General features: G+C 41.6%; 1 long non-coding RNA gene and 1 other non-coding gene across 3 annotated transcripts in view; one reads left to right on the plus strand and one right to left on the minus strand.

The window, feature by feature from the left end:
* The window catches only part of LOC105464861 (uncharacterized), a 68,848-nt gene that overhangs the window by 16,686 nt on the left and 31,284 nt on the right, over positions 1-20,878 (minus strand). The window lies entirely within an intron of this gene.
* On the plus strand, positions 2,687-2,793 carry LOC112423772 (U6 spliceosomal RNA). Its single transcript, XR_003014328.1, has one exon. It is a non-coding gene; the product is annotated as a U6 spliceosomal RNA (small nuclear RNA).

Raw genomic sequence — 20,878 nt, forward strand, 5'->3', positions numbered from 1 at the left:
GGATTTCCGGGAGCATATCTGCCTCTGGTCTTTGCCTGTGCTATTCCATCTGCATTAAATGCTCCTTCGTCTCCTCATCACCTCCTCCAAACCTGAAATTAATTGTCGTTTTCTGGGGAGGCCTTCCCTGAATTCCTTGGCCAGTCAATCTCACACTTATACTCACACTGGCACAATGTACCTCTCATTTGTAGTCCCTATAACATTTGTAATTTCACATTTATTTCCATGATTCTTTCATTCAGGTATGACACCCCTACTGAATTATAACTGTCATGAAACTAAGGATTGTGTCTGTTTTGGCACACTCATATTTCCAGTATTAATCATAGTGTCAATGTTCAATAAATATTTGTTGAATCAGTGAATAATGAATAAAAAGTACTCCTCCACGATTCTTTTTTATACTCATGCTTAGCTCTCACTCTACGTTTCTAACAAATGGCCTAAGTAGAGGAGTATGGTAAAGGGGCTGTTAAGGCAGCAAGAAAATCAAGTAACACAGAAACAGAGTCAGTTGGTTCTTTGCCCTTAGGATTCTCAGAAGAAATTTTTGTTTCTGCCTTCAAAATGAAGCTGGAATATTAAAACTGATCTTTTGGTCCCTGGAAGATGAAGTACAAACCATCATCAAAAAGCATCTACTGTTGGGACTGGTGGCTCACTTTGTCCTTCCCTCCTGTAAGCCATGAGAAGGAATCAAAATGATTCCGTCATCAAGGGCATTACAAATCCTGGATCTTCACCTCATTTTTAATGCTTCACGTCTAGCACAAGCACTTTCATTTTCAAGGGATTCCATACTATATTGTCTAGCCCTTGGCTAGGCTGGGATATAATTATCTTGGTGGAATAGGATCAGCATGTGTAAGAGCGGGATATTGTTGGGCACTGTATTGAAAAGAGTAACCCTGGGGAGGTGAGGGTGATTATTAAGACCAACTCTGAAGCAATGACTGGTGACCAGAAATGAGTTGATGTCAGAAATTTCTACAGAGATGGTGATAGCTTAGAAAGGTGAAAATCTAGTAAATAGTCTGGGATTTAAAAACTCAAGTAAGGGATACAAGAGATGATTCAGAAATTATGTGTACTAGAAAAGGCAGATGTCAGGGGTAGAAATACATCACCAGGCAAGTGAGGCCAAGGACATGCCCATCTGGAACACAAGGCAGAATCTCTTCAGTAAGTTGGCTTTATTGGTTTTAGTCCTTTTTATCTATTCCTGATGCTCGTGTGATATTTTCTCTTTCTGTTTCTTGGGTGAATTTTGGTATCTCAAACACATACAAGGAGAAAGACAGAACAGAAGTTCTTAGGTAGTTTTTTGGTAATAGAAGTTCTTAGATTTTTTTTTTTTTTTTGTAAGGAAGAAAAATACTGGGAGAGATTGATCGTTCCTTATACAAAGGCCTTCATTCCTCATGAAAATAGAACTTTCAGTCAAGAATTTGGTCCTTTAAAAAGGAAAAAGGAAGAAAAGAAAGCATGAGCTCTATCCCTCTTTTGACTAAATACTGCCATTGACTTTCCTGTTTGGAACTAAAGGCTGTCTCTTGTTCCACAGGTCAAATGCATGCTTTTTAAAATGCCACTTGGCCCCTTGGGTTCCCCATTCTCAGTAGAAAAACAAAATAGTCAGTAATTTATTTCGACATGCAAACTTAGCTGAACCTTTTTTTTTGGTGATTTAACCCCACAGATGTAAAGTGAAAGAGTTCCCGAAAAGCAAGTGAGAGCCATGAGATTACTACAAATCTGTGAGCACATTTTTTTCAAGGCTTACAGAATCCCAGAGTTTGCCCTTGCTTCAGGAAAAAGAACTGGTTGACACCTAACAGGTTTTAAGCCATGAGAAGCTGAGGCCCGTTGTGAGGAGGGCACGGGCAGCAGGGCCAGGCCACATACCACGCGTCACCCACCTCCTACCTCACCACCCCCGCTGAGACGTCTGCTGGGTGGGAGGAGGCTCATTGCCAGAGAACAGTCTGGTGTTTTCTGTTCCTGCTGCAGGAAGTCCCCCTTCTCCTGCCACCCCCACAGCTCCTCAGCCTGGAAACCACTTTTAGAGAGGAGAAGGGAAGCAAAGCTTTCAAAAGCACATACCTGTGGGGTTTGAAGGGAGGGGCCCCTTGTTCGAGTATTTCTCCCCCAAACTTGAAAGGACACTTCAGATTCATTAATTTTAGTTTTTGATGTTTCTTCAGTAATTAGGAAGCCACTAAGAAAAATTGACCCTGGGAAGACAAATTCCTGAAGCTGAGTCAGATACAGCCAGCTCTTACCACACCACCTGACCGTCAGTTGCCTCTGACCTCATCTCTTCCAACCTCCTCTCTGTCTGACTCAGCAGTGGCCACACAGGCCTCCCTGCTGATTCGAGAATGGCTCCCACCTGAGGCCTTGGGCCCCCCTTGTTTTTGCCCCCGCTTACCCATCTGGCTTCCCCCTCACTGCTTCCAAGGCTCTGCTCAGAGAACATCCTGTCAGACTGAACTTTCCTGGCCACGCTGAGTATATCTTTCCCCTATTTCATTTTCCTTCATGGCACCTTTTACCACCTAATACGTTCAATGGGTCTATGTTTGTTTGTAGTAAGTCTCGCATGACTAGAATGCAAGATCCATGCCAGAAGAGACTTTCTGCTCTACCCTTGGCACATAGTGGGTGTTCAAAAAATATTCAAGTGCTCGCTTCAGCAGCACATGTACTAAAATTGAAATGATACAGAGAATATTAGCACAGTCCCTTCATAAGGATGACATGTAAATTTATGCAGCATTCCATAATTTCGAGAAATGCAAATCAAAACCACAATGAGCTAACATCTCACACCAGTCAGAATGGCTATTATTAAAAAGACAGAAAATAATAAATGCTGGTGAGGCTGCAGAGAAAAGGGAAAGCTTATACACTATTAGTGGAAACACAAACTAGTTCAGCCACTGTGGAAAACAGTTTGGAGATTTCTCAAGGAACTCAAAATAGAACAACCATTTTACCCAGCAATACCACTACTGAGTATATACCCAAAGGAAAATAATTAATTCTATCTTAAAGACACATGTGTTCATATGTTCATTGCAGGACCATTCACAATAGCAAGGACATGGAATCGACGTAAGAGCCCATCAACAGTGGATTGGATAGAGAAAATGAGGTACAAATACACCATGGAATACTATGCAGCCATAAAAAAGAATGAAATCATGTCCTTTTAGCAATATGGGTGGAGCTGGAGGGCATTGTGACCTCCATAAATGACCTAATGTAAGAACCTAAAACAAAATACTGCATGTTATCACTTGTAAGTGGAGGCTAAACATTGAAGACACATAATAATGAAGATGGGAACAATAGGCACTGGGGATCGTGGAGGCTAAACATTGAAGACTCATAATAATGAAGATGGGAACTGGGGATCACTAGATGGGGTAGGAAGGGAGCAGGGTTATGGGCTGAAGTGCCACCTGTTGGGTCCTATACTTATGCCCTGGGTGGTAGGATCATTGGGATCCCAAGCCTCAGGATCATGCAATTTACTCATGTAATAAACTTGTAGGTATACCCTATAATCTATGATAAAAGTTGAAATTGAAACATAAACAAGTAAAATCATGAGTGCTGTTTCAAAAAATATATTTTAAGAAAGAAGGAAGGAGAGAGGGATGGAGAGATGGAGGAAGACTAAAGGAAAGGTCATGGCCCTGAGAGAATACAGCACAGGCTAGGGGTGAGATACAGAGTGAGATGGGAACTGAATGGGGTCTCTGAAACTAGACATGGAAGACACCAAAAGAAACATTCCTACTTCATCTTTTCCTGTGCCTGGGATAATTTACTCCTGGATGGTAAAGATATGTCTGTTTCGTCTGTGTTAAATTAACCTGGACGATGTTACAAGCTGGCATTGCTTCATAAGCTTGACCTTAGCTTTCAAATAGGACCTTGTTCATTGCTTAATGACCAAGTCACAAAGTTGCATAATGATATTGGCCCACAGCCATGTTATTGCAAACATGGCAATGACTGGCCAAAACCAGGTGTGCTCCTTACATTTCTGCCCAGATGATACTCTCAGAGAGCTCCTCGCCATGAGAACTAAGTCACTCTCCCAGTACCAGGAGCCAGGACAATTATGGGGCTCTCCCTATTGTGTGTTTTTGCTGCCAACCAGCTCCCAGGCCTAGGCTTATGAGAAAGAGTGTAGGCACACAAGCTGCAGATCTCTCCTCCCTTTATCCTCTCTCCCCTTCCCCGAACCCACAGTAGCTTCTGCCATAGTGCTTATTCTTTTGACCTGTTCTGATCTGCCTCCTAACTATTCCTCAGCACATTTAGGAAGATAGGTCTTCCCTGACCCCCAATCTGAGGTCTAGAGGCCCTTCTGCTTTGCATCTTCCCTCCTCCCCAGTCCCCTAGACCAGCCCAGCGGCAGCCTGTGCTGCCTCTGAAGCCCTCTCCCAGTGCTAACTGATGGGAACCCCATGGACTCCTGTCTGCTATATAAATGGAACAGACTTTCTTCAGAACCAACCCCAGCTGCCCCACTGAAGCTAGTTGCCACAGTGATTTTCAGTCTCATACCAGATTCTGATCTCTTCTCTTGCCCACTTTTGGTGCTGCAGAACGGATCATCTTGTCTTATACCCAAGTCATCATTAAAATTTATAGAAAAAGAGAGAATTTAAAAAAAAATACTAAAAAATCACTTTGCACACGTATACCTCAGAAAGCCTTTGACCTAATGATAATGTGTGACATTAAGGCAAATAACCAAAAAAATATAATTTTCCCATTTATTTCTTTGAGTGGGCTCAGTTGCACATATATGAATCTGACCAGGGTCCTAATCGCTTCCTGCTCCCAAAGACCATCCCTTGAGCCTGTAAGATCCAAAGTCAACTCAGTGGATTAATGTACAAGTCTAGCCTGAGCCAGTGAGACATGGTTCCCTCTGAGATGCCAGGAAAGGACCTAGGGCTTCCCTGGGCTCATGCCCTTGGGTGAGCCATGGCCTGGTCTGGCCTTTTAGAGGTTGTGCAAGACCAGCCTCTGTGATCTGCAAAGGCCCTGAGTCCCAGACATTGTCTCCAACACTGACCTAGATCCAGTGCCATCATGACAAGAAAGTCCCCTCTACTTTAACTTTTACATGAAAGGAAACTTTGAAATGACCAATCCACATTATTTTGTTTGTTTGTTTCTGCTTTCCACAGCCCTTTCCTGTCTGTAAAACCAACCTCCTCTTCTTGGCTCATCAGAACACTCATTCTATTGTATGGAATAAAGTGCTGCCCAATTATAGAATCAAAAATATAGCAAATTAATGTTTTTTCATATATATTTGAAAGTTTTTATTGATGCATAATAATTATACATATTTATGGGGCATGTGTGATATCTTGATACAGCCATAGGATGTGTAATGATCAAATCAGGGTATTTAGGATATCCATCGCCTTGAACATGTATCCTTTCTTTCAGCTAGGAACATTTCAAATCTTCTCTTCTAGCTATTTTGAAATATACAATGTTTTTGTTAACTATAGCCACCCTACTGAGAGGCTGAATACTAGCACTTATTCCATCTATCTAACTGTATGTTTGTACCTATTAACCAACCTCTCTTCATCCCACACACCCTTCATAGCCTCTAGTAGCTACCATTCTTTTCTCTACCTCCATGAGATCCATCTTTTTAGCTCCCACATATGAGAAAGAATATGCAATGTTTGTCTTTCGGTGCCTGGCTGATTTTACTTAACAGAATGCCCTTCAATTCCATATATGTTCCTGCAAATGACAGAATTTCATTGTTTCTTATGGCTTAATAGTATTCCATTGTGTGTGTGTGTGTGTGTGTGTGTGTAAGTGTGTATCACATTTACTTTATCCATTCATCTGTTGATGGACACTTAGACTGATACTGTATCTTGGCTATTGTGAATAGTGCTGCAATAAACATGGGAGTACAGTCTCCCTTTGATATAATGATTTTTTTCCTTTGGATAAATACCCAGTTATGGGATTTCTGGATCATATGGTACTTCTATTTTTAATGTTTTGAAAAACTTCCATATTGTTTTCTATAATGGCTATACTGATAAATGAATTTAATAAGGTTGCAGAATACAAAATCAACATACAGAAATCAATAGCATTTCTATGTATCAATAATTAACTTGCTGAAGAAGAAATCAAGAAAGTAATCCCATTTATAATAGCTATAAAAATTAATTGTCTAGGAATAAATTTAATCAAATTTAATAAATTCTTTCTCATGAAAGAAATTGAAGAAGACACAAATAGAAAGACATTCCATGCTCATGAATTGGAAGAAATAATATTGTTAAAATGGCCCTACTACCCAAAGTAATATACAGATTCAATCTCTATCAAAATACCAATAACATTCTTCACAGAAATAGAAAAATAATCCTAAAGTTTATATGGAACTACAAAATACCACAAATAGCCAACCAATACTGAGTAGAAAGAACAAAGTGGTAGGCATCACACAATCTGACTTCAAAATATACTACAAAGCTATAATAACCAAAATGGCATGTTATTTGGTGTAAAAAGACATATAGACCACTGAAACAGAATAGAGAACCCAGAAATAAATCCATATATTTATAGCAAACTATTTTCAACAAAGGTACCAAGAGCATACACTGGGGAAAAAATACTCTCTTCAATATATGGTATTGGAAAAACTGGATATCCATGTCCAGAAGAATGAAATTGGATCCCTATCTCTTATCATATACAAAAATCAACACAACATGGATTAAAGACATAAATGTAAGATCGGAAACTATAACACTACTAGAGAAAACACAGGAGAAATGCTTTAGGACATTGGTCTAGGCAACGATTTTATGGCTAAGACCTCAAAAGCACAGGGAACAATTAAGATCTTTAAACCAAATTTGTTGTAATTTTGTCTTACGACACTAGCAATACAAGTGAATTTAGAACCATCTGTCTGGTCACTTACTGTAGAATTAACTACCTTCAAAACATGTAATGACTTTACTACTTAATCCCTTATCATTTTTTTATGGCCAGGGATACTGTGGGCCAGGTATTCAATAAGGACACAGTAGAAGTGGCTTGTCTCTGATCCACAATGTCTCGGACCTTAGCTGGAAAGAAGCAAAGGCCAACGGTTACTCGATGGCTGGGAGCAAATATAATCTCAAGGCTCCCTCCCTCACAGGTCTGGTTCCTGTGCTAATAGGACTCAAAGACTAGGACAGGTGACTCATTACCTACCCACGGCCTCTGTACATGGATTGGTGTGTTCACAACATGGTGGCCTCAGATAGTCAGACTCAAGGCTCCAAGAACTAGTGTTCTAGAAAACTAAGAGGAAGTTGCATCACTTTTTATGATTTAGCCTCAGAAGTCAAGCGGTATCACTTTCCCCACTCTACTGTTTGAAAAATTACAGGCCCACTCAGATTCAAGTGGATTCCACGTCTTGATGAGGGAGAACTAAGGTCACATTGTAGAAAAGCACAGATGATAGGAGACATTGGCCATCTTTGGAAAATACAATTTGCCACTCATCGTGTGTTAATGCACAAATGAGGAAGTGCTATCTGCTCTTCTCCCCTCCTCAGCTAACCCTGCCGTCTGTGTTTCCAGTCCTGATTATTTATAACACATGTTCAATGTAACAAGGATGTTTTGAATCCCAAAAGAATGAATCCTTTCCTAGCCTTTCAAACCAAGATAAGGAAAAAGTGGAAGAAGACGTTAAGACATGCAGCTCTAAGGAACTATCCAAATTACACTAGGTAGAGGCCCTACAGATGTTTAAGATTTCCAGAGAATCAGGTTTATATTCTCAATAAGTAGATGTTGAGAATATACAACTGATCCCCACTATTTGAAGATTTTGTATTTGTAAATTTGCCTACTGACTAAAATTTATTTGTAACCCTCAAATCAGTATTCACAAAGCTTTTGCAGGCATTTGTTGGCATCCACTGAGTGGCAAAATATTGGGTTACCTTATGTGCACGTCAACAGATGAAGTTGAACAAGGCAATGCTCTGCCCTTTTGTTTCTGTTCTCATACTGTAAACAAGTGTCCTTCTATGGTCAACCTAATGCTTTATTTTTCAAAGTTTTGTGGTTTTGTCAGTAATTTCACCTCTAAAAATGGCCCCCAAGTCTAGCATTCCTAAAAACACTAAGGCTGTGATGTGCCTTACAGAAAAAATACATGTGTTAGATACCCCTTGCTCAGGCATGAGTTAAAGGACAGTTGGCTGTGAGCTCAATGCCAATGAATCAACAATATATATTAAGTAAGGCATCTTTAATCAGAAACACACATAAAATAAGGTTATCTATTGGTCAGTTGACAAAAATGTAACTAGAGGCTCACAGGAACCTAACACTGCGTTTCTCTTAGGAACAGTAGTTCAATATTTGCTAATTCATTGTTTACAGTGACTTTATAGAGCATAACTTACATTACAAATAATGAGAATCACCTGTACTGAAGATCAGGACTTTTATAATCCCCGGAGATACAACAATGACCAAGCAGACCAAAATCCCTGCTCTCATAGAGTTTATAGGAGAGGGGAAAACATAAATGAAATAAACAAATAAATGATATATATGTTAGAAGGTAATAAGTGTTATGGGAAAAAAATAAAGCAGGGGATGAGAAGTGGGGGTGGATATTCAGGGTTTTTTGTTGTTGTTACTATTGTTTTCTGTTTCTTTACCCCAAAAATGGTCATGGTGGACCTCAGTAAGAATCAGATAACAGTTGAGACAGTTGATGAAAGAGATGAGGAAGCATGCTAAGTGATTTCCTGGAGGAGAGCAAAAGGAACAGCCAGTACACAGGCTGAGGATGGAAACAAACCCACCATGTTGTAGAAACCAGGAGGAGGCTCATGTACCCCAAGTGGAGTCAATAGGAGATGAGGTCAGAGAAGAAGGGGTCAACTCAATAGGGCCTGGCAGCCCATTGTAATGACTGGGGCTTTCACGCTGAGTGAAAGATGGTAAGCATCCAAGGGAGAAACAGAGCAATTAAAAGGTGTTGCAAAAATCTAGACTTGGGCGGTAATTACCACCAATTATAAGAAGTGGTCACGTTCCGCACATCTTCAAAGGCAGAGCCAACAGGATTTGGTGGTGGATTGTATGTGTGGTTGTGAAAGAAATAATGATATCAAACATGACTCCAAAGTTTTTGACCTGAGAAGCTGGAAGTTGCCATTCTAAGATGGAAAAGACTGTAGACCAAGCAGGTTTTGAAGGGAATTTCAATTCTACTCATTTTAAGGTGAGATGTCTACTTAATATCCAAGTGGAAAAATAAGGTGGGCAACTGGATATACAGGGCTGGAATTCAAAGAAGTTCAAACTGGTAATATACATTTTGAGTCCTCAGCATAAAGATGGAATTTAGAGACATATAACTGAATGAGACCACCAAGGAATCAATGTAGGAAAAGAAGAGGTTGAAGAATGGAATCCTGAGGCATTCCAGTGTCAAAAGAAGAAATGAGAAAAGCAGATTGAGAAACGTGGCCTCCTGGAAGCTGAATGAAGAGAGTCTTCCCAGAAAGAGTGAATGATTGCTATGTCAGCATGCCCAGAAGTGGGGTAGGATGAGGACTGGGAAGAGAGAAAGCCCTGATTTGTAGAGTTTGCCAATTTCCATGGTGAAAATACTCTTACCAGAGTTGATTTCAAGCTGTTAATGTGATGTTATTGAATGTAGAGTTTAGAAGAGAGGCACACAATTGGCTCTCAGGAGATATTGCAAGCTGATCTCAGCACACCCCTGACAGCTAATGATATCCATTGCCTCATCAGGCTTTGGCTTCCAAGAGGGAACTGCCCAAGCAAGTGTGAACCTGGCATGACTGAATCTCTGTCATCTGGACAGGGCCAAGCAACATTTATCTTCAATATAGTAGGCTGGCAACTTTCTCAGAGGGCAGCCCAAACTGGGCTGGGCAAGAGGGCCTCAGAGAAGGATGTCATGGTCCTTGCAGCCACACTCATGCTAACTTTTAGCAGAGTGCATTTCAGTAATGAACAGCCTGAGGGATGGTCCCTTAGCCAACATAGAGTGCAGACCTCTCTGCAGGCTTCCCAGATCTTCTCCTGAGCACATCTCTGGTGTCTGATTCAAGAATGAGAGGGCCTGACTAGAAAGATTTAAGCCTCAGATGGATTTACCAAGCAAGTACACAAAAGTAATCTGGACACTTTAACAAAGAAAAGCATAAGACTATCTCTCAAAGAGTTGTTAAAATCTGATGAGAAACCTTCTTGGAAAATAAGTCTCCAGGCTTAGGGGAACCTTGTTTCCAAATCTTTCTGTTAGTATTTCTGCCCACATCCTGAGAATTCTCTTATGTTCTCTCAGACTCCATACCCTACTTCATATTTTCCTGCTGCCTAGACTTTATCTTGACTGGCCTGATTTCTGATACCATTTGGTTCCACCCACTTAATTCCCAGCAGCCTGTAATGGTCACATCCCTAAAGCAAAATACCACTGGACTAGGAGGAACATCAACCTGCTTAAATTGTGGGCTCCGCTCTACCTTTCATTTACACACAGGAAGAATTTTCCAAGGAGGTTTTTTTTCCCCCTCCCTCTCTGGAAGTCTTTACATGTGAGATTTTCATTTTTCATAAAATAATAATTAACAAACATACATCGATTACCTACTGAATGCAACACACCATACAGGATTCTATAAAACATACAAAGAATAATTAGATGTCTACTTATAATGTGGTTGGGAAATTTGGCATTTTCTTACATAAAAAGATCATTCTGACCAATGTGAGTGCCCAATAAATGTCTCAGAAACCAGGTACTGGAGGACAGCGAGACACAAGAAGCCCACAAAGCTGCACTCTACAGGACGGAATAAGATCAAAGGAAAGGAATCTCCTATTTGCTTGCCATTTCTCTGTGCTAGAACTGTTTTAGACACTAAATCTGTTTAATTACATCTCAATACTTCCTATTGCTATAAAAAAGGATTTTCATACTTCTATGAAAAGAGAGTGTCATTCCTTTTTACAAATGAATCACAGAGTGGTAAAACACTTAAGCAAAATCCACAGAGTCAGTCAGTGACAGAAGTGGGACCCCAACTGAGGAAAACATATCCGAAGTCCTATGTTTAACTCTTACTATCACTTCACATTGCTTCCCTTAGACGGAGGAGTCAGTTGAATTGTGCCACCCCTCTCCCCAAAGATACGTCCAAGTCCTAAATCCCTATACCTGTAATGGGATCTTATCTGGAAATAGTCTTTACAGATGTAATTAAGTGTCTTGAGATGAGATTATTCTGGAGGTAGGGGCTGGACTGAGGAGGCAAATCCAATGACTGGCATCTTTAGAAGAAAAGGGAAGACAGACCCAGAGACCCAGAGGGAGGGCCATGTGAAGATGAAGGCAGACATTGGAGTTCTGCACCCCCAAGCCAAAAACACCAAGGATTGCCAGCACTCCAGAGAAGGCTGGAGAGGGGAATGGAATGAATTCTCCTTTAAGCTTTCAGAATGAACCAACTCTGCCAATACCTTGATTTTTAGACTTTTGGCCTTCTCAACTGTGAAAGAATAAATTTCTGTTGCTTTAAGCCACCAAGTTGTGGTGATTTATTATGGCTGCCCTATTAAACTGATGCAGACAGTCAGGATGAGGCCAGTCTGCACAGAGGCATGGGGGAAGAGAGAGAAGAAAAGATTACGAAGTGTGACTTCTAAAGCTGAGCCAAAATAGAGTCCCTGGGAAGAGGGAGCAATCCTCTTTTTGCTGCCAGTGGCAAGTCCTGAACTCCCATGTCTTGGTTTGATTCCAACTGGCGCATCATAAACTATTCAGTTTGACCCCAAACGCTAACATCTAACCAGTTTCTTCAGCTTACTGGTTTCACTGGTTGCTATTGATGGGGGCAACTGTTTGGGCAAGTTTGAGCTACACAGACACAGCTCCTGGTATACTTGTCCTCAAATATCAGAGAACATCAAATCATCCAGGTGCATCTTTGTGAGCACACTGAAGAGATAAGCTTCTAAGAAATAAAACCGATAAAATTGGCAATGCCTACCATTGGTCAAAAGTAACTTCCTCAATAGCTCTTGGTGGTGCCTAGTTCTGTTTTTACATGGAGGCATCAGATAAAATGCAATGATTCTAATATAATTCAGCTATCATCACCCATTAACATACCAGTTCTGAGGGAAGCAGCTGTCTGGGGATTTATTGTGGAATGAGAGAGGAGAGAAAATTTTATAGTCAAAGCAAAATGCAAAGAGATAGATCTATTTGAGAATCCTGGGCATTCAGGAATGTTAGCAAGGAACTGAGGAACAGACTGAAATTAAGTTGACAAGGAATGAGAATAAATCATGGTTCCATCCAATTTTTTGTGTGATGGTGTTCAAGAACCAAAAGTAGCCACTTACTGAATTCTGGTTAGAGCTTAGTAAGGACCTACTAAGGGCAATTTACCCCATTAGGTGGGTGTACTACAGCTATAAGGATGAATGGGTTCATCTGCTCATAACATAGGAAGGCAAACTCTGGGGGTTGGGAGATATATATGTTGTGAGTCAGAGTAGAGGAAAGAAAAATGATGCCATATCCCTCAGCTTCTGGGAGGTGATCCCATCAACAGTGCAGTGAATTTTTAATGTTTAGAACTCCATGAAGTTCTGTAACCAAGTATCCCCCATTTTTCTAAGAGATAGAGAATGAATTATTTTTAGTTTCTCTTAGTTTCTCTTTCCCCCTTTTCCCCGGTTCCCCACTTCCTATTTAGTTCTTTAGAAATGCAATGATAACATTTTACCTTCCCTTCACCAGACACTCCCTACAGGGCAAGCTTATCTGACTATGTGCATACGTAAAAGCTCCAGGATGGAACTCTGTCCTACCAGGAGATTTCCTCAAAAGACAATAGTCAATATGCAACCTAAAGTGCACCCACTATGAAACCCTCTCCCACCTGCAGAATATCTCAAGACAAGGCCACTTTACAACCTAGTTCTGCCCAGGATGGTGCCAGCTCAACCACCTGGTAGATAAGGACCACCTGGTAAATAAGGCACAAATTGAGTCATACAGACCCCCACCTACTCATGCCCTCTCTTGCATGCCATTCATGCCGAGTCCCCTTTTAAAAGTTTCTGCTTTCTGCTCCAAAAGCAAAGTGGTGCCCATAAGGCAGGCAACCTGTACTTCCTCCCCTAAGCTAGCTTTGGAATACAAAAATCACATTCCTTATAGCAGACTTCGCTCACGTTCATTGGACTATGCAAGTGGCAAGTGACCAAACCTGTATTTTGGTTATAGTTCTACTGAGAGGAATCCAGGGACACCAATAACAGACTAAGAATTGTCCAGCTGCTCAGAGCTCTACACAAAGGTCGGGTATTTGCCAGAGGAGGAGAAGTGTGACATCTTTATATAGACCAGGGCTCACTGGCATATCCTTTGCCATTTCCTGGGAAAGGAAGCTTCTGGCTCCTGGAGAAATGGCAGAAACTTGATGAACAGAGGATTGGTGAAATCTTTTGGTTTATGTGGCCAGATAGTACAAGGTTCTAATCAGGAAGAAAAGCACACAGCATCTTTCTTCACTCCTTTGGGTTTGGGAAACAAACAAACAAACAAACAAAATACACCAAAGGCAGTGAGGCCACCATAAAACCCAGAGTGGGGGCAGAGGACAGGATGCCGGGGAATTCAGGGGAAGGGCTCTTCTGAGGTCTGAGCTTCCCTATTATCTGCGCATTTATCCCAGCTGAACTTTTCCACAGGAGTGCTTCTGGCCTCCTCTAAGCCTAACCTCCCCACCTCTCCACATCCTGAGCAAAGGTTCCATGTGAATGAGCCCAGATGGAAAAACATTGGAGGAGTTTTTCTTTGTCACTACAGGCAGGAAGAAAATGGCAAATGGAGACAATTATTTGCTGAATTTGGTCTTCTTAGACTCATACTTTTTGCTCAGTTTTCATTATTTGAGGATAAAAATTGCTTTTAGGCCTGAGAGACTCAGCTAACTGGACAATTTTTCAGTTCATTTTTGAGAAGTAGGCATGGCCTCGGGAGAACAGTTTTTACGCTCTCAGCACTCTCATTCCATCTCAGATAAAAATATATTAAGAAAATGAAGCCAACTGAAGCAGAGGTCAGGAGCGAAAGAAAAGTTGACATAAGAGCTTCAGCAATAGCAGCTGGCCCCAGGCACTAGCAACTGATAAAGGAAACTCTGGGCAGAAGAGCCTGAGATGAATGGGATATTAGTGAGAGGAGCTGAGCCGGCCACACAGCCAAGAGAGAATGGGAAATTCATTATAATAAATTCCTCCTAAAACCCTGAGAATTGGAGACAACGCATAGGCTATTCAGAGGGCAATTTCTCCTAATTCTGCAAGGTCTTAGAGAGCTTCTTATGCACAAAGGAAGGCACGAGAACCTCTGCCAAGCATATGGAATTGCCAACTTCAAGTCAAGAGAACTTACTTGTGAGCCTCCTGGAGATGGTTATGTGGACACAGATGATGGGTTTGCTTTCTGTTTAGTAAGGAGTAAACCTATGTTTGTTTGGTTCTCATATTCGTCTCTACTCCCTGCTATTTCCCTTGGCAGAAAATGAGTGCACTGACCAAGCCAAATGCAAGCAATAAATCCGGTGGTACTTTATATTGTATTAACTCCAGCGAGGAGTCAGAAGGCCTGAAGACAAACATGCCTATCATGATATTGGAGGTTCGCTGTTTGGAGGGCAGACCAAACCCTGGAGGGGTCTAGATATGAGGATCAGAGGCTGAGAAAGGGTATTGGGGTTGGGAGTGACTCCAACTTTGCTTTCAGCCCCCCTTCTCAGAGGACGGTGGGCAGACCAGCAAAACCATTCTGGAGGGGAAGCCAAAAAAATTAAGGTTCCGGGAAGGCTGAAAATGAAGAAGGCCTTTTCTAATAAAGTGAACAGGATCGAGAGGCTGCCAAATGCTGCTCACTCCAACCCCTTTTATTGGCAGTGAAGCAAGTCAAATACTTGCTAGGAACACTAGCCCTTTCTTAGAAGCGACTGTTGTTGAAAAAAACACCCTGTGCTTTGCTAAGTGATTTGTCCCTGAAGAACTCTACGAGTAAAAGAGACTCTAGCTGTGACTTTGGCCAAGTCAGTTGGTCTTGCTACTGATGAGGGGGCTGAATCCTGAGCATTCTCTTTGATACAGAAAATAAAATGGACTAGGGGAGAAGGTATAGAATGTAATGCACTAGGGTTCTTTTTGGAGGGGGGATAACCTCTGGGCAGGTCCCTACTCTCGAAACCTAGCCTGGAATAGGCTTTCACCTCTGTGCTGTTTATACTAAAACTGAATTGGCCTTAGGGATGGGATGGAAGGTAATTAGGATTCCCTATTACCGGATGATTTTGAACCCAAACTATTCCCTTGTGGACACAAATGGGTATGGTGGAGTCAAATGCATTCAATGAATTCTTCCCCTATTGTTTTAATCAAAGCACTGATTTTAGCACAGACTCATGCACCAAACAAGCTATTGAAAAACTACTGTGATACACATTTAATGAGATGATGTACAGTTTCTGGGGGCTTGTCCTGGGACTGCTGAGGTGGTCTCCAGGGATGCTTAGGGGAAGGATATGCGAAGTGAGACATGTGGGTTGAATTGCCCCACTCCTAATAAGGTTGATAAATTGAAAAACCAAGGTATAGAAGTGACCTTTTACATTCTGGGGCAACTTTTCATCTGTGCGTAACAAGAGAAATGAAAATCGGATGGATTTCCATTGAAAATTTCATGTCATGATTTCCTATGAATGATCTAATATCCAGCTTTCCCCTGGAGCCAGTGAATTCTATATCCAGCTGTGGAAACTGAAAACACCATGAGGCTGCTCATGTTAGGCACCTGCTGTAGAGAAAGACCTTTCGCATTTGGGAAGGGGCAGAAGACTTGTTTGTAAAACAGCCTGGTGTGATGCTCTTTTCTGAGTATTTTTCTCTTGCTCTCTCTGCCTTGCCTGAGTTGGAGACTGTCTCTTCTCAGTGACTTTAGGAGACATACCTTTGGGCTATCTTCATAAATCTTCATAATCTTTTCACTCATGCCATTTAGGATACTGAAAATAAGTGTGCACTTTTCAGACATTCTGTCTTACACCTGTAGGTCACACGTCTTTCATGCCTAAGGCATTTTGTTACAGTCTATATAGTTTACTGTTTCATCTCTCAATCCATTGAAGTCTATTCCCTAAAAACTTCTAGGCAAGGAATAAATGTCAATTACAAACAACCAGAATTTAACAACAAAAAACTTCCAGGCAGGAATGTTACAGCCCATCTTCAGTTCTGGAGGAAAGCTGGGATAGTTCATAAAATAATTCTGTCTGATTTGTTTCTATGAGAATCTGTATTAAGGTATTTTCAGGAGAGAGGAATACACTTACTTGCTCTAAGGCCACACATCTTAAACCGAGATGCATCTACTCTGGGAGGTTTGCAGCTGGAGTTTTCAGCTGAACTTTTTAAAACTTTGTTTAAAATGAGTTGCTTTACATTGGAACTTAATATCCTCAGTGGATTGAAATCAACATTCTGGGAATTGAAATTGTGTCTGGAGAAGAGAAAGGAAGAACATTGCATTTTGCAGTAGACACAGATGGACTAGGCAGGGATGAGGGAGGTCTTCTGAAAGGAAAGCAGTGAACAGGTGGGGAAGGGTTCAGAAATGGAGGTAGGGGACCAACAAGAGAAAGGGTGGCCTACATTGGGATTTTTCTAGCTGCAGGATAAATCTAGTACATCTTTTTATATTGAAACTAAATGCAGATATGAAATAGAGCTTCATCTGGCAATGACCTCATAAGTGTTGGGCAAAGCTGCTTTTTTCTGAGGCTGTTTCCTTCAGGCATGGGCTTGGGCTCCTCTTCTCATTCCCTCAAGCCCCACCCTCTCTCAACTCGGAAGCCTTTGTCAGCTTGACATAAGATCTTTTAATACATCTAATAGCAAACATCAAACGGAAGCAAAAATCCAGGTCTCAACTATGGCATGAATAATTGCAAAAGGTCTAACTAAAGCCACCCAGCCACAATGTGGCTTTCTTTCTGCACAAGTACTCTTGCTTCCTAAAAAAGGACCATCCTGGCCGGGCACACTGGCTCACGACTGTAATCCCAGCACTTTGGGAGCCAGAGGTGGGTGAATCATGAGGTCAGAAGTTCAAGACCAGCCTGGCCAAGATGGTCTCTATTAAAAATGCAAAAATTAGCCAGGTATGCTGGCAGGCACCCGTAATTCCAGCTACTCGGGAGGCTGAGGCAGGGAATTGCTTGAACCCAGGAGGCGGAGGTTGAGCCAAGATCGCACCACCACTATACTCCAGCCTAGGTGACAGAGAGTCTCAAAAAAAAAAAACAAAAAAACAAAAAAACAAAAAACAAAAAAACCATCCTATACCCCATTCTCAGCACCAGTCATTCAGGTACTGGACAGACCTTAGTCTTAGAACCAGCATGCCTAGAATGGGCTCTTACCTTCTATGGGCCTCAGCTATGGGAAAAAAAAAAAAAAAAAAAGAAAGCATTAAACTAGGGGCTCACCAAGGACCCTCCCAGCTCTAGCTCTCTTCAATTCTACATACAGCATTAAGGAATTTCAGGAAATATCTCCCTGGCTTGTTGTTAGTCTCTTTTCACTTTCTCCAACTTTCCCTAAAGCAGGGGCAAGAACAGCAAAGAAACTCAGTGCTGATCTGTAGAGACAGCCTCTCCTCAATTGGAGATTCTGAGCCAAGGGGTTTGTGTGACCTTTGGAACTCAACCACAAAGCCCTGGAAGAACTGGTTGCCACCACGACCCTAGAGAACAATCCCAATATAAGCCACACTTTCTCTTGTTGTTCTCCTATCTCCATTTTTGAACCTCTCCCCTTCCTTTTACTGCCTTGCCATCTAAGTCTGCTGTAAACATACAACATTTCTCCTTTCTCCTCTCTGTCCCAGGCAAAATTTCTATTCCCAGGACGGTGATCTCAATCTGCTAAGAATATTATGTTCGAATATAAAGCAACTCTTTTTAAATACAGAGCTCAACTCAAGAAAAATCTTCAGTGATCTACCAAAAAGGAAGATATTTTGAATAAGAGACTTCCTTCAGATGAAATCAGTGTAATTAATTCAAATCCCATCCATCCTCTCTTTACATAATCAAACTTCGCAGCAGGACGGAGATAATATGGGTTAGCCAAGCAGAGAAAAGCTTTCAGTCCTAGAAGAAAGAAGGTCTCTGCTATCACCTAATAATAGCTCTGGAGCTACTCCTCCAAGATCATAGAACTTTTCAGCATACATCATAGAGGAGCTGTTTGCATGCAGTAGAGGGACCCAGAGCGCCACCTGGAATGGTCCAACCTAAGAACCTAGGTAGGAAGCATGGGAAGCCAGGGGTTGCTTCAGAATAAAGGCAGAGGGACACAGTTTGTCAAATTCTTGGGTTTGCTTGGGGTCAGCTCTGCATGTCGAAATACCCCCTTCCACCAACTTTTTAGGCTTGGCTTGACTCCACTTGCACTCCCATAGATTTCAGCTATCACCTCTGCTTCCTTCTTGGGAGATTTTTCCTCTTGGGAGCATTATTTAGGCTGGGGAGAACTTAATGCAATCATCATGTTGATTCATTTTCACAAATACTTATTAAATGTCTGCTGTTTGCCCAGCTCTGTGGAAGGGCCAGAGCGGTACATAATGCATGTTCTCTGACTTAAAGGAACTTGAAAGTAACCTGTGCCCTAACTTAGTTACCAACAGGGAATTATTTTGGAGGTTCTGGGAGAAATAATCTATTAGGTTGGTATAAATGTAATTGCAGTTTTTGCCATTATGACAAAAACTGCAATTACATTTGTACCAACCTAACACTCCTGACACCTGAGAGCCAATTGCCAGTCATTCCAGGATACACTGTGTGCACTTTGCATTCTCTCTGCAATCTTCTTTAAACATTCATCTATCTCTCAATTTCCATTTAACTGAAACTGTGGCAGCAGCATTAGCAGCTGGTGGTGGTGGAAGACCTCCTGATTCCAGAAATTTCCCAGGGTGGCCCCCTACAGTTTGGATCTGCTGAGGAGCATGTGGAAATTCAAGGGCATGCTCTCTTACGGAGAACAGTTTGTTGGCAAAACATCACCCATTTGCTGCAGATCTGTAAACTGAGGTAGGCCTATCTTTCTTGACACATTAAAAACTGGTCAAAAGCTTCACTGGTTAATTAGGTTAGTGATATTGTTTGACTATGTCCCCACCCAAATTTCATCTTGAATTGTAGCTCCCATAATCCCCACATGTCATGGGAGGGACCCAGTGGAAGGTAACTGAATCATAGTGGCAGGTTTTTCCAGTACTGTTCTCATGATAGTGAATAAGTCTCATGAGATCTGATGGTTTTATGAAGGGCAGTTCCCCTGCATATGGTCTCTTGCCTACCACCATGTAAGATGTGCCTTTGCTCCTCCTTTGCCTTCTGCCATGATTATGAGGGCTCCCCAGCCATGTGGAACTGTGAGTCCATTAAATTTCTTTTTCTTTATAAATTACCCAGTCTCGGGTATTTCTTCACAGCAGTATGAAAATGGACTAATACAATTAATTACAAAATTAGGTTAATCATCTTCTCATTGAATGTACCTTCATCACATATACATATAAATGATAATATAGTGTACTTCATATAAATATAAATATATATAAACATATGTGTATACTTGATGGTTTGTGTACCTTCCCTGAGAATGTGGGCAACTGGAAAACTCTGGCCGTGGGTGCAAAAGGGCCTCCCTTACTGTTCCATGATGGTGCTCCCTCAGGCCCCTCTTCGTCTCTCCTCTGCAGCCCCTCATCTTCTGCCTGGGCTTAGGCCCTCATCTTCTTTTTCTTGGATTACCTATTCCAACAACCTCCAAGCCTGTCTGCTGCAAATCCAGTCTTTTTACGATTTACATCTGACCATGTTTCTCCTCTACCTCAGACCTCCCTGAGACTCCCCATTCTCTAGAAGAGAACATCTGAGAAGCCTTACAAAGTGCTGCCTGCCTCTTCAGTATCACCTCTGCCAGCCTGCTGCCTTGCAGATGAGCAAAAAGTCCCTCATACACACCAAGCTGTTGCTCACCTTTGTGGCTTTGCAACTGCTGTCATCTTTTGCCCTTTGCCTCTGCTTCATTTGGCTAATCCTACTCATCCATGAAGGCTTGACCAGGGGACTTCCCTGATTGCTCCCAAAATATCCTGTGATGAATAGCACCATCAGTGTGCTTCCATAAAGTATCATAACTAACTGTGCAATAGCTCTCTCCTCACCAAAGACTGTGAGATCCTAGAGAACAGGGAATGGGTATTAGTCATCACATCCCCAACATTACGGACAGTGATTTTGTCCCCCAGGGGATATTTGGCCATGTCTGGAGACTTTTTGTTTGTCATAACTAGATGGGGGTACTATTAATACCAAGTAAGTAGAAGCCAGGGATGCTGTTAAACAGCCTCCAATGCACAGGACAGCCTTCATAACTAAAAGTTATCTGGCCTCAAAGTGTCAATAGAAATCTTAATCTAGGACAAAGACTACGAATTTAATACTGCTTAATGAACGATAAAAAGTAAATATATTTTACCGAACCAAACTCTGCCCTTAAGTAAGGTACATGTGACAGTTGTTGGATCATGAGAAGGAATTCAAGTAAATGTACTCCTTCTTTAGAACAAATAATGGCGTAAGCCTGGTCTTTCACTTTGGATTTAAGTTTGGCTCCAGTTAACAGG

The sequence above is a fragment of the Macaca nemestrina genome, chromosome 13, assembly GCF_043159975.1.
Source record: "Macaca nemestrina isolate mMacNem1 chromosome 13, mMacNem.hap1, whole genome shotgun sequence".
Classification (NCBI taxonomy): Eukaryota; Metazoa; Chordata; class Mammalia; order Primates; family Cercopithecidae; genus Macaca; species Macaca nemestrina.